General features: G+C 41.7%; 1 protein-coding gene across 1 annotated transcript in view; it reads left to right on the top strand.

The window, feature by feature from the left end:
- The window catches only part of LOC133095287 (dystonin-like), a 497,948-nt gene that overhangs the window by 96,668 nt on the left and 388,567 nt on the right, over window positions 1-12,713 (top strand).

The following is a 12,713-nucleotide window of genomic DNA, read 5'->3' as shown; positions in this document are numbered from 1 at the left end:
CTGCCAAGGCCAGGCTGCTGAGCCAGTGGGTCCATTTGGCAGACAGTTGTGGGGTCCACTCCTGAGACTGGGGTTCTGAAGTCAGGAAACAGGCAGTGCCCACAGAGTGAGTTTGAAGCTTAGTCTACAAGATAGACCCCTTTCTTTTTTTTCATCTCAGCTTAGTTTCTGACTCTCAGTCTCCCCTCTTGCCGCACCTGGTGGTGCTCACTTCTTCCACCTCCACCTTAGAGTTATGTTAAGGTTCTGGGGTCTTAGAAAGATGCCAGAGTGGCAGCAGATAGGAGGGAACATGTGTGTCTCCAGATTAGGGTGCTCCCCCCTCCCCCGCCACCCATAACTTCTCCCCAGGCCCAGGAGGCCACTCCAGGTCACTCTCAGGACAGCAGTCTTTTGAAAGGTTGACCAGTAGTCTGTCCCCTGGACACACCAGGCACCGCCTGTCTCTGGGGCGTCTTCTGGGATTCAGGAAACTCCCATCTACAGGATCCGCAGATGCTCCCTCTAGCCTAAGGGCACAGTTTTTAGGCTGGGAAAGTCTTCTGCTCCAGAGCACTCTGCCTTTTTCTTTTTTTGGAAGTAAGAACTTTATTACTAAGGAGAACTTTATTCTTTTTTGCCTTAGGCATTATTTTTTTTAATTGAAATATAGTTGATTTACAATGTTGTGTTAATTTCTGCTGTACAGCAAAATGACTCAGTTATACATATGTATATTCTTTTTCATATTCTTTTCCATTATGGTTTATCACAGGATATTGAATATAGTTCCCTGTGCTATACATTAGGACCTTGTTGTTTATCTGTTCTATATGTAATAGTTTGCATCTACTAACCCCAAACTCCCAGTCCACCCCTCCACCCCCTCCCCCTTGGAGACCACAAGTCTGTTCTCTATGTCTGTGAGTCTGTTTCTGTTTCATAGATAAGTTCATTTGTGTCATATTTTAGATTCCACATATAAGTGATATCATGTGGTATTTGTCTTTCTCTTTCTGACTTACTTCACTTAGTATAATAATCCCTAGTTCCATCCATGTTGCTGCAAATGGCATTATTTCATTCTTTTTTATGACTGAGTAATATTCCATTGTGTATATATACCACATCTTCTTTATCTGTTCTTATGTCGATGGGTATTTAGGTTGTTTCCATTTCTTGGCTATCGTGAATAGCGCTGCTATCTGCCTTTTTCTATATCCTTAGCCTCAACAGGTTTAGGTTTGTAGAAAATAAAAGCCAGATATGCATGCAGGCTGTTTCTGCTTCCTGCCCAGACACCTAGAGTTCCCTAGGAATAAAGTGAGGAAGATTTTCAGATTACCTTCTGATAGAGAGATCTGTTACAAAGACCAGAGGACCCGTGGGCGGCCCTTATTGTAGATGTAGGGTCTTTGGACTACATGGTTGTTCTGCCTGGATCTGAAATGTTCTGGGGTTGGGATCTTTGGGAAAACTCAAATATCAGTGAAGGGCATTTGGAATGCACGTGGCACTGTGATTGGACTGGGTTGCCACCCTCCAGGGTGAAGCATCCTGGTTGGGCAGAGTTTCCCATTGAGCCAGCTCTGTGGCAGTGGCTTTCCTTGTGTCAGGTCCTGCTCCCTGGTCCCACTCGGGTGTGGCTCACGGCACAGGGTTATTTTCACTGAAAGCACATGGAGCCATGGAGTCAGCCCTGTCTTCCTCAGGCGGTGGAAGCCGGGTACTTAAAGTTTCATGGACTTGGCTTCGGTTCAATAATAAAAGCTTTTTTTTTTTAATGAAAAAGTAATTCTTCCACTTCATTGCAGTAGTAACTGAAGTGAGAGAATGGCTTTGTACAAGCTGTTATCTGGAGTCTCATTAATGAAGACACGTAATGAACATGAAGGTGTAAAGACACAGCCTTGCTTATGTTTCAACAGGGAAGAATTGAATAGAATTGCTTTTTTCGTAGATCGTGTTTGTCTAAGTTTTTGTTGTTGTCTCCAACAATGGAGGCAATGAATTTAAAAGAAAAAAAATTGAATTTAAAAGGAAAAAAAAAGCGAATTCCCTGGCTGCCCAGTGGTTAGGACTCTGCGCTTTCACTTCCGAGGGCCCGGGTTCAATCTCTGGTCGGGGAACTAAGATCCCAAAAGTTGTGTGGCGTGGCCTAAAAAAAAAAGAAAAATAAGAGGAATGCATTGGAAAGATACAAGGGCATCCCAAAGGGCTGAAGGCTCAGTAACCAAGGTTGGGAAGGACAGATGTGGGGATGACATGGGTCTGCCTCCTGAGAGCGGCTGTTAATGTGACCTAGTTCCAGTCACTTCCAGTCTCCGTGTCTGTTTGTTGTTTCCAGTTTCCTGGAGTGACAGTTGTATAGGCTTAACTGGACTTAGTGCTCTGCCCCTGGATCACACAGCCTTCTCCCCACTCCCCACCATCTTCTTATTAGTTACCTTAATACTACCCATTGTGGAATAAGGTATGATAGGGTAAGGATGTGAATAGGTAACATCACGTGATGCTCAGGTTTGCTGAATGGTCTCTATGTGTTGGGTGCTTTTCAAGTATTGCTTATTCTGCCAACCCCCCAGCCCTGTGTCTTATGTACTGTTGCATCTCCTATTTCTCGGATGAGCAAACCAAAGCCCAGAAAGGCCAAGCAGTTTTCCAAGGTTGTAAAGCTTTTCCCCGACATTCAATACTTGGCAGGTCATGCACATATCTTTAACTTTATGGCTAACAGTGTGGATGGTAGTTGGGGTTTGGTCTCTGCAAACATCCTGTGCTAATACTTTAGGGTTCCACGGGCTTGATCATAGCCCACGTCTTCTTACCAGTGCAAGTCAGAGCCGTGTCCTGGCTGTCTGAAGAGCTTGGCATCCAAGCCTCCCCCTGACCTAGATCAGGGTGGGAGGAACATGTGGGGAGCAGGCTTGTGCATGGGGAGGGGCAGGAACAAAACCAGAGGGCTCAGCAGTAGTTGGGGGCAGGGTGGTCCAGCTAGATTCACAGAGCTCATGGGCCAGCACTTCCAGAGTCATACAGTGGGTCCTGTTTCCAGGGTTATTGGGGATGGAGCAGAATGAGATCAGCACAGGGGCGTCAGTAGGAATGGCATCACCCATTTCTGTTTGACACTAATTTAACTGAGATCTTTGGTAGCCTTCTTCTTTTGGTTTTGTTTTGTAGCCTCCTCTTCAGTTCTCTTCTCCTTTATTTTTAAACTGCCAGCCCCTTTTTATTGATTACCATTATCCCTACATTCCCCCCCACCCCCCCGTCATTTCGTAATCTCTGAATGCAACAATGTCACCCCTGCCTTAATTTATGGCAGGGGCCCAAAGTCAGATGCCTGCAGGGGCAGGTGTCATAAATGGATAAAGAGGCTGGTAAGCTCTGTATCAGCCTGGAAAGCATGCATTCCTTCTAAAAAGGGGAAACCACCTCTAGGATCTGTATTTTCATGTAAAATTCCCAATTTTTAAATGTTTGCCAATAGTTAGTTTTTAAAAGTGGGCAGGCCAAAGACATGGAAACAACCTAAATGTCCGTGGACAGATGAATGGATAAAGAAGCTGTGGTGCATATATACAATGGAATATTAGTCATAAAAAGGAATGAGATAATGCCATTTGCAGCAACGTGGATGCAACTAGAGATTATCATACTAAGTGAAGTAAGTCAGAAAGAGAAAGACAAATACCATATGATATCACTTATATGTGGAATCCAAGATATGACACAAATGAACTTATTTATGAAAGAGACTCACAGACATAGAGAACAGACTTGTGGTTGCCAAGAATTGGGAGTTTGGGATTAGCAGATTCAGACTATTATATATGGAATGAATAAACAACAAGGTCCTACTGTATAGCACGAGGAACTATATTCAATATCCTGTGATAAACCAAAATGGAAAATAATATGAAAAAGAATGCATATGTATGTATAACTGAGTCAGTGTGCTGTACAGCAGAAGTTAACACAACTTTGTAAGTCAACTATACTTCAATAAAATAAATTCTAAAAAAATAAAATAAGGGACTTCCCTGGCGGTCCAGTGGTTAAGACCTCGCACTTCCACTGCAGGGGGCACAGGTTCAATCCCTGGTTGGGGAACTAAGATCCCGCATGCTGTGCTGCGCAGCCAGTAAATATAAAATAAGATAAATTAAAATAAAATAAAATGGCAGGCCAATACAACACATCTCTCAGCATTGCCAGTTTTGGATGATACTGTTGGAGGAAGGCAGGTGGCAGGGAACACCTGCATCTCCATCCTGGCTTCCAAAGGGACCAGAGATGCTCCAGTCTGTTCCTGAATCAGCCCCTCTCTCCTAATTGACTTTAGGCTATAAACCATATTTTTATGTATGTATTTATGTTATTCCACTGGAAGACTTATTTTTTCAGCCTAATACGTGAAGATAAAATGATAATATTCAATTATAAGTTGGCTCTCTTATCACCTTTACTCTCCCAATTGGATGTTAAACTCCTCCAAGGCAGAAGCTTATGGGTGCTTAAAATATAGTTTTAATTGATTGATGTAAATAAACATCTGTTTGAAATATAACATTAAGTATTCTCTAGGTAAAGAGATGTTTTCAGTATTTGTTGGTCTTCTTAATGTGTTTCTGTGTTGTGGGACGATTTTCAGAGTTATGTTTTGCTTTTCTTTTAGGCAAATTATTTAAAATGTCCTTCCTTAGTTTGGAAAGACTATTTGCAGGTGCTCAAATGCAAACTATTATTTTCTTTTTCATATTCTTTTCCATTTTGATTTATCACAGGATATTGAATATATAATAGTTCTCTGTGCTATACAATAAGACCTTGTTGTTTATCCATTCTATATATAATGGTTTGCATCTGCTGATCCCAAACTCCCACTCCATCCCTCCCCTATCCCCCTTCCCCCTTGGCAACCACAAGTCTGTTCTCTATGTTTGTGAGTCTCTTTCTGCTTCATAGATAAGTTCATCTGTGTCATATTTTAGATCCCGCAAACTAGTTCTCGATGTCTCTATTTCTGTAATTTTAATATGATTTCATTAAGGTGGACTTGCAAAAAAATTGGTGGTACTTTTGAAATATTTTTACAATTTTCATGCAGTTTCATGTTTTGATACTTAACATGGTCTTTCTTTTATTTGTCCTCTGTTTGGAGAGAGGGTTTGTGGAAGTGTGAGAGCACCCAGGACCAGAGAATCTTGGTGTTGGAAGAACAGGGAGTCAGTGTGACGTTCTCCTCAGTGAAGGCTTGGTCCCTCGGGTAAGAGGGAGCTCCCTGCCCCCAACAGCTGTCCTTTCCTCTTCTGAGAAGTTGTATCTTTTTGGATGGTTTTTCCTCATTGTGAACTGACACCTGTCTCCTGGTCATTTCCATGCTTTGAACTGAATTGAACACAGAGCAAGTCTAACCCTTTTGGGCTCTCCACATCCATGGTAAGATCGTTGAGGGCTGTCAGCATGTTCTGTATTCCTCTGAGGGCCTGGGACCACATTCTAGGGCACTTGGGGGTCCAAAGGACCCAGATGGAAATCCAGGCTCCACCTTGGACTGACAGAATGGCTGTGGACAAGTGACTTAACCTCCCTTTAGGAGAGGTTTCCTTATCAGGTTATGGTGAGTATTAAATAAGATAGTGAGTGAAAATACCCAGTACAGCCCCTGACTGCAGTCACTCAATAAGTGATGCAGGGAGTTAGAACTTGCTGGTTAAACTGAAAGGAAGGAAGTCTTGCAGAATGCCTTAGAGCTGAGCCAAGACAGCCTAGAATCTAAGACCAGGCTCCTCGGGAAATGAGTCTTTGGTGCTTACCTTGTAGAGCGTCCCACACAGCTGCCGGAGAGTGATGAGGAGCACTTCCTCCTGCCTGTATCCCATCAGTGAGCCCGGTTGCCCCGGAAACCTAACACCAAGGAACACTCTAACCAATGCAGTCTTACACCCTAGAGAGTGTAAGAGAGAGAGAGTTTGTGTCCTGAATCCCAGTGCTCTTCTTTCAGAGGCTGATGAACTGGGCTTCTCCATCCAGAAGGAAACCTTGGTTTTCATTCACTCTCTCCCCCAAAACTCCTCCCTGATTCAGACACAAGAACCTTCCAGCTTCCCCTCCCTTCGACCACTCCCCCCACCATCTTCTCTAGCTTCACCAGGCTCCCCTTCCTCTTTGCGGTATGGCTCCTGCAAATCTCCCCTAAAAGGAGAGAGTGAAAGCCAGCCTAGGCCCCGCCAAACCGGAGTCCTCCCTTTACTATTTAAAGGTGGCTTCCAGTTAAGAGGCTGATTAGGAGTTATTTATTTGATGAGCAAGTACCTGAATTGTTCAACTAGTTTTGAAAAAAATGTAAAACTACAACAAGCACGCAGCCCCCAAAGTTTTCCATAGGTCATTTTGTCTTCAAGGGGTTAAACACATTTTCTTACAGTTTCCTTAACTCTTTTCTTCTACACCATATCTTTGTGGTAGAGATGGTTTTCCTTGGGATTCTAAAATCAGATAATGTGCTCTTGCTTTTGGACTTATTTCCAAATAAAAAACTAGTATAGAATAGTAGTCTTGGGCCAGACTGCACATTTTTATGCAATATGTAAGAAGTTAGTATTTGTACTTACCGAATCAACGGAATTTTAAACAAAATTAGATCTTCACTTACTCTAAATTTTGGTGGTTTCTTTGGGTTTATATAAAATGTAAAAAATTATGTGATATTATACTAACTTTGTGTTCACTGGATTGTGTAGTAAGTGGATAACACAGAGGTGCTTTTTTAATATTCTTCCATCTAAAACTGTGATCTGGACAGAAGCAGGCAGATCAACTTGCTCTGGGGTCCCCTTGAAGTCGGCCCCTTGCTTCCTCCAAGTTTCTACGAGGAGATGCTATGGGAAATTACTTAGCTGGGTGCTGTCACCGTGGATGTAGACCCGGGTGATGTGATCTTGTGAGAACAGGCCTAGACTAAGCAACACTTTAAAAAAAAAAAACAAAGAAGACCTTGCTCTGTGTTTCCCCAACCCTTCGTTTTGAAAATATTCAAATTTACAGGAAAGTTGGGAGAGTAGTACAGTGAAGACTTACTGTTAACCTATTGCCACATGCCAATCTAAACACAATTCTCTGTTTTTATTGAAACAACTGAGAACAAGTGCAGACAGCACGAGTTTAGATAAGGATGTGTTCCTACATAACCGAAATACCATTAGCACACCTTAGAAAATTAACAGTAATTTCCCAATATCAGCTGATAAACAATCCATGATCCAGGTTCAGATTCTCCCCGTGGTCCCTAACATGTCTTTTCAGCTTAAAAAGAAATACAGGCTCCCATCAAGGTTCATAACTTTGTTGTTATGCTTCTGTTGTCTTTTTAAATTTAGAAGAGTCCCTGCTTTGGGGGTGTGTATGTTTCGTGACATTGACCTTTTTCCTTTTTGGAAGAGCCCAGGATAATTATCTTGTAGAATGCCCCCCAATCTGGATTTGTCTAATTGATTCTTCATAGGCTTTTTATTTTTACTTTTTGGTTAAATTTTTGGAACTATGCTTATAGAAATGTGCATAAATCGCAGGTATGCGGGTTTGTGAAATCCCACATTCCAGCCTCTGGGATTCTGGAAGCCTTATCTGGAAGCCTTATCTCTGCACTTGTTTCTTGCTGCTTGGGGCAGAGGCAACTTCCCGGCACTTTCCTCTGGTTCATGGTACTGAGGCTGGGCAGCTTCCAGGGTAGGCAGCTCCATTGTACTAGTCTCAGATCCCCCACTGGGGTTTCAGTTAGAGGAGTTATTGTTTAGTTCCCCTTCTAAAAATGTCACATTATGTAATTATCCTGGCTTTAGGAGATTTGGGTTGTTTTTATACCACGTGAATAAATTGGCAATTAGGAAAGTCATTTTAAAGCTTTCGGTGATCTAATTCAATTGTTCAAACTGCCTTAATAAGTAGGTTGTAATAAGACACAATGCTTGGGTTTTTAGTTTCTCACAACCTAGTGTTCTTTTTTGTTTTTGTTTTTTTTTGGTTGTAGAGATCCAATATCAGGCCAGAGGTATTTCACAGTCCTTTATTTAAAAAAAGAAAAAAAAAAAGGCCAAATGTTAAAAACATGATGACCTGGGCCAACTTTGTCTTTACTATCCTAATTACCTTTCTCCTCTTCTGAATACTCCACATTCTTTCCCTTTTTTTTTTTTTTTTTTCCATTTTCAACACACATGCCAAATGGGGTTGACAGTTCATGGTTGTAAATTGGGGGCTTAACCTGGGGCAGTGAATTCCATAGAATCACATGCAAAGTTTGTGCGTATTTGCTGATGGGCTTTGATCTGAAGAGAGGCTTCCCTAGATTTCATCAACTTTTCAGAGGTGTCTGTGAGCCTCAAATAGTTAAAAACATTGGCTTAAATAATTATTTCCTCCTACAACCTTTGATATTTTCTCTGACCCTTGACGTAGTATCTTTTTAGTAATCTTTTTGTGTACTATTTGTTTTGGATTAAAAAATTATAAGGAATACAATTAAATTCATTCATAGTATTAGTCATCACCCAGAAATAACTGCTGTTTACACATTGGTAGATAGTTACCTATCTACCTATCATGTATCTACCTATTCATCTATAAATCATCTTACTGTCTGTCTATCTACACACACACACACACACACACACACACATACACACACACAGATATTTTTTAAAGGAATCATTCTATATGAACCCTTCCCACTTTGCTAAATGTAGATCAATAACATTTTTGTTTAATTGCTGCAGGGTAGTCCATTGTATGGATATACTGTCACTTATTTAACCAATCTTCTATCATGGACATAGATATTTATATTTTAACAGGAATCAAACCTTAAGCAACAGGAGTAGAGGAAGAGACAGGAGGAACTCGGGGTTTTGCTGGTCCCAAGAGCCCTCTTCCTTTGTCTTACCTTCCAAGCCCCACATCAAAGGTTAGGCTCTGGACTTTGGGTCAGAGAATATGTTTGCTTTTTCCATAAGAAAGGAGAACTGTACTCTCACACTGATTCCTCTAACCCCCAAAGGTGGAGATGTGAATTGGCAAGTCATTTGAAATCAGTAAAGAACAGTTTTAGAGGGTCGATTGACTTCAAAGCAGCTTCATTTTAATCCATTCTCAGAGAAAAGAATCTGAAAAAGAATCCTCTAACAACATTGTAAATCAATTATACTTCAATAAAAAAAGAATTAACAACAACAAAAAAGAAACAAAAAAAATCGGCTATCTGATCAGCCAGTTTGCCTGATACTAGGAAAGAACAGTTAGTGACAGAATTTTCAGCATCCCACCTGGAATGCTTGTTTTATAAAGTCTACTTTATTCATTGATATGAATGCCACCGACATAACAGTGAATGAAAATTTATTAAGATTCCAAATATAATTTCCCAAAATTTGAAGACAGAAACCACAGACAACCTTTCATTCACTAAAGTAAGCGCATTTACTGAATCACACACTTGTAGCCTAAAAGACTAAATTCAGTAGCCCTTAAAAGGTGGCCAATTTAGTCTCTACCTCATTGGCTGCTAAAGAGCCAACTTCAAACAAACACTACCGAGAAAAAAAAGAAACTTCAAATTAAATAAAGCAACCAAATAAGGCTAAAAAAAAAGAAATTTCTATACCGAAGAGTGCATATGTCTAAAAATTCAAAAGTGAATTAAAAGGTAATTCTCAGAATACAAAACATATAAATGATAAAAAAAATCGATTCTCAATTTCCAAGGTTCAAATGGGCCTAATTTTGTATAGTTTACCTTATATTTAAAAAGTCTTCATGAAAACTATTGTGGGGAAAAATTGAATACTTTAATGGTTAAAACGCTCGAGTCACGTAGCCAGGGGAGAGACTTTGTCGTGTATAAGTCAGCGTGCTTTTCCTCTGTCTGCGTGTGTCTGTATTTCCCTGTGCCATGTTGTTGAAGGAGGTGTTGCCGATTGTCTTGTCTTCCTTTCTCTCTTCTCCATTTACCAAGGACACGTCCAGATTAGAGGCTGCACCAGTCAACACCCTTGGGTCCAGGGTAGTAACTGTTCCCATCTGGCTATGTGTGATGAGTGGTGTTTATGTCATGGCATAAATCACATTTTGCTGTTCCATCAGCTGAGACGCTAACCATTAAAAAAAATTTACTCTGTCTACAAAAATCAGTAACCAGGGATTTTTGTATGGGGGCAGTCCTTTAACAGTTATTCCCCAAGTCTGTCTGTAAAGGTAAACAATCAAATTACTATCCTCACTGAAAGAGTCTAGGAAACAACAAGAAATACAAGCTCACAGATAAAAGATGACCTTTCATAAGGACAGGTAGGAAGCCATTTTAAGGAAGACAGAAGGCAACCAAGGAAACCCAATACCCTTTTGAAAAAGTCTTTAAGAATGTCATCCTTTTTCACCGATCCAGCCAGCAACACAGCCTCAGAGAGCTCAAGATGAATTTTCAGAAAAGCATGGAAAATAAAGTAGATTGATAGCATCCTGTGACTGACTTAATGCTCCTCACAACTCTCTGTGGACTCCAGCGAATACAGAAAATCAATTTTATTTATTTATTTGCGTAGTACATGATTGCCACTGGGAAAATACACAAAATCTAAATAAGTTAATAATTAACAAAGATGATGACATTTCATGTAAAGTAAAATGGAAGACTGTTTTTAGGGGGAAAGAATAAAGCTAAAGATAAATCTTAGACACTTTACAGGAAATAGTATGTGTACTTTTAAAATGATGGTGTTGGGTTCCTTAAAAAACTAAAAATAGAACTACCATATGACCCAGCAATCCCACTACTGGGCATGTACCCTGAGAAAACCGTAATTCAAAAGGACACATGTCCCCCAGTGTTCATTGCAGCACTATTTACAATAGTCAGGACATGGAAACAACCTAAATGTCCAACGATAGATGAATGGATAAAGAAGATGTGGTACATATATACAATGGGATATTACTCAGCCATAAAAAGGAACGAAATTGGGTCATTTGCAGAGATGTGGATGGACCTAGAGTCTGCCATACAGAGTGAAGTAAGCCAGGAAGAGAAAAACAAATATCGTATATTAACGCATATATGTGGAATGTAGAAAAATAGTACAGATGAACCTATTTGTAGGGCAGGAATAGAGATGTAGACGTAGAGAATGGACATGTGGACATGGGGTGGAAGGGAAGGGTGGGATGAATTGGGAGATTAGGTTTGACATAAATACACTACCATGTGTAAAATAGATAGCTAGTGGGAACCTGCTGCATAGCACAGGGAGCTCAGCTCGGTGCTCTGTGACAACCTAGAGGGGTGGGATGGGGGGGTGGTGGGAGGGAGGTCCAAGAGGGAGGGGATATAGGTATACATATAGCTGATTCACTTCATTGTACAGCAGAAACTAACACAACATTGTAGAGCAATTTTACTCCAAAAAAAAAAAAGACAAAAGAAAAATGATGGTGTTGGCCACTAGAAGTGAATAAGGACTGTCATGCCTGAGTAGATGGAGGCGAGGTCCTGATTCACTTCTGGTTTATTCCACACGCCTTGGGATGTTGTCACACAGCCTGTTTTTGCTGCGTCACCACTGCTTTTGTGAGCAGCCCAGGGTTTCTACTCTGATGGGAGCATGCCTCACTGATTCCTGCCTGCCACTGGCTTCGTAGGAATCTGAGGCTGCAAGTTCCATTTCAGGAATTCAAGTTACACCAGTTTTGCATCTTAAGCCTCAGCAAAGTTCTAAATGGGGAAGTGAAGATTTCCCTTGGATGCTTATCTTGTTTAGAACCCTGTTCACAGCACAGATAGTCAGCATCCTCGTTTCCATGGTAAGCTGGTGGCTCCCTAAATCATCACAAACTTAACTCAACCAAGGAGGAAGGGATAACGTCTGGTGCCTTTTCCCTGTGGGGAAGACAGAGCCCTTTAATGCGAGATACGCCCTGCAGACCGGCTCCTGTTCATGGAAGGGAGACTGAGGTCAGGCCAAGCATGTGGGTCAAAGCCTCACGTTTCTCATTTCACTGTGTAATGACCAGGGGCGGATATCATTCTCATTTCCGTCACTGGCAGCTGTTACTTTGCTAGTAGTTTAAATGATCTCAAGAACTGTAAGCTGAGTTCAGATGTTTGTTTATTGGCGCTGCCTTCGGCTTCTGAAAACAGTCTTTTGTGTCCTCCCGGTCTTCAGAAAAGGCTCTTCTCAGAATCAGCCCTTCCTCCCTCCTTGCTCTCTTCTGGGAGCCAGCTTCAAGCTCAGGAAGAAAATTAACTAAAGAGGACAAGGGGCTCAAGCCTGGTTAGAGGGGAGACTCCGACTGGAAACGGAAAGGAATTGGGACTCAGCATCCTGCATTTGTGCTTTGTTTTTGCAACTTGGAGTGAGTTGCGTTAATGAATTAAGCAGCAGGCTAGTAATGGAAAATATCGGTCCTGGCCTGGTGGGGGAGCCAAATACTATAGGTTTGTAACAGGAAGGCTGTGGATTCTGGCTTCATTGTTGGGCCAGTCATTTGTGAGCTGGTGGCCGGACCGCAGGCCACACACTTGGGTGCAAATCTTCCATGAACCGGAGCTGTCCGGGGCTTGCGGCTGGTGTCGGAGCCGTGGCCCAGGGAAGATGGTGAGCCCTGGGTATCGGTTCTGGTGTGGGTCCCCCGTCCGCGCTGAAGATGATGCAGGATGCCGGACTCCGTTTGGGGGCAGG

This window comes from Eubalaena glacialis, chromosome 7 (assembly GCF_028564815.1).
Source record: "Eubalaena glacialis isolate mEubGla1 chromosome 7, mEubGla1.1.hap2.+ XY, whole genome shotgun sequence".
NCBI lineage: Eukaryota > Metazoa > Chordata > Mammalia > Artiodactyla > Balaenidae > Eubalaena > Eubalaena glacialis.
The sequence above is the reverse complement of the archived record's forward strand: the minus strand, read 5'-3'. Positions and strand labels throughout refer to the sequence as shown.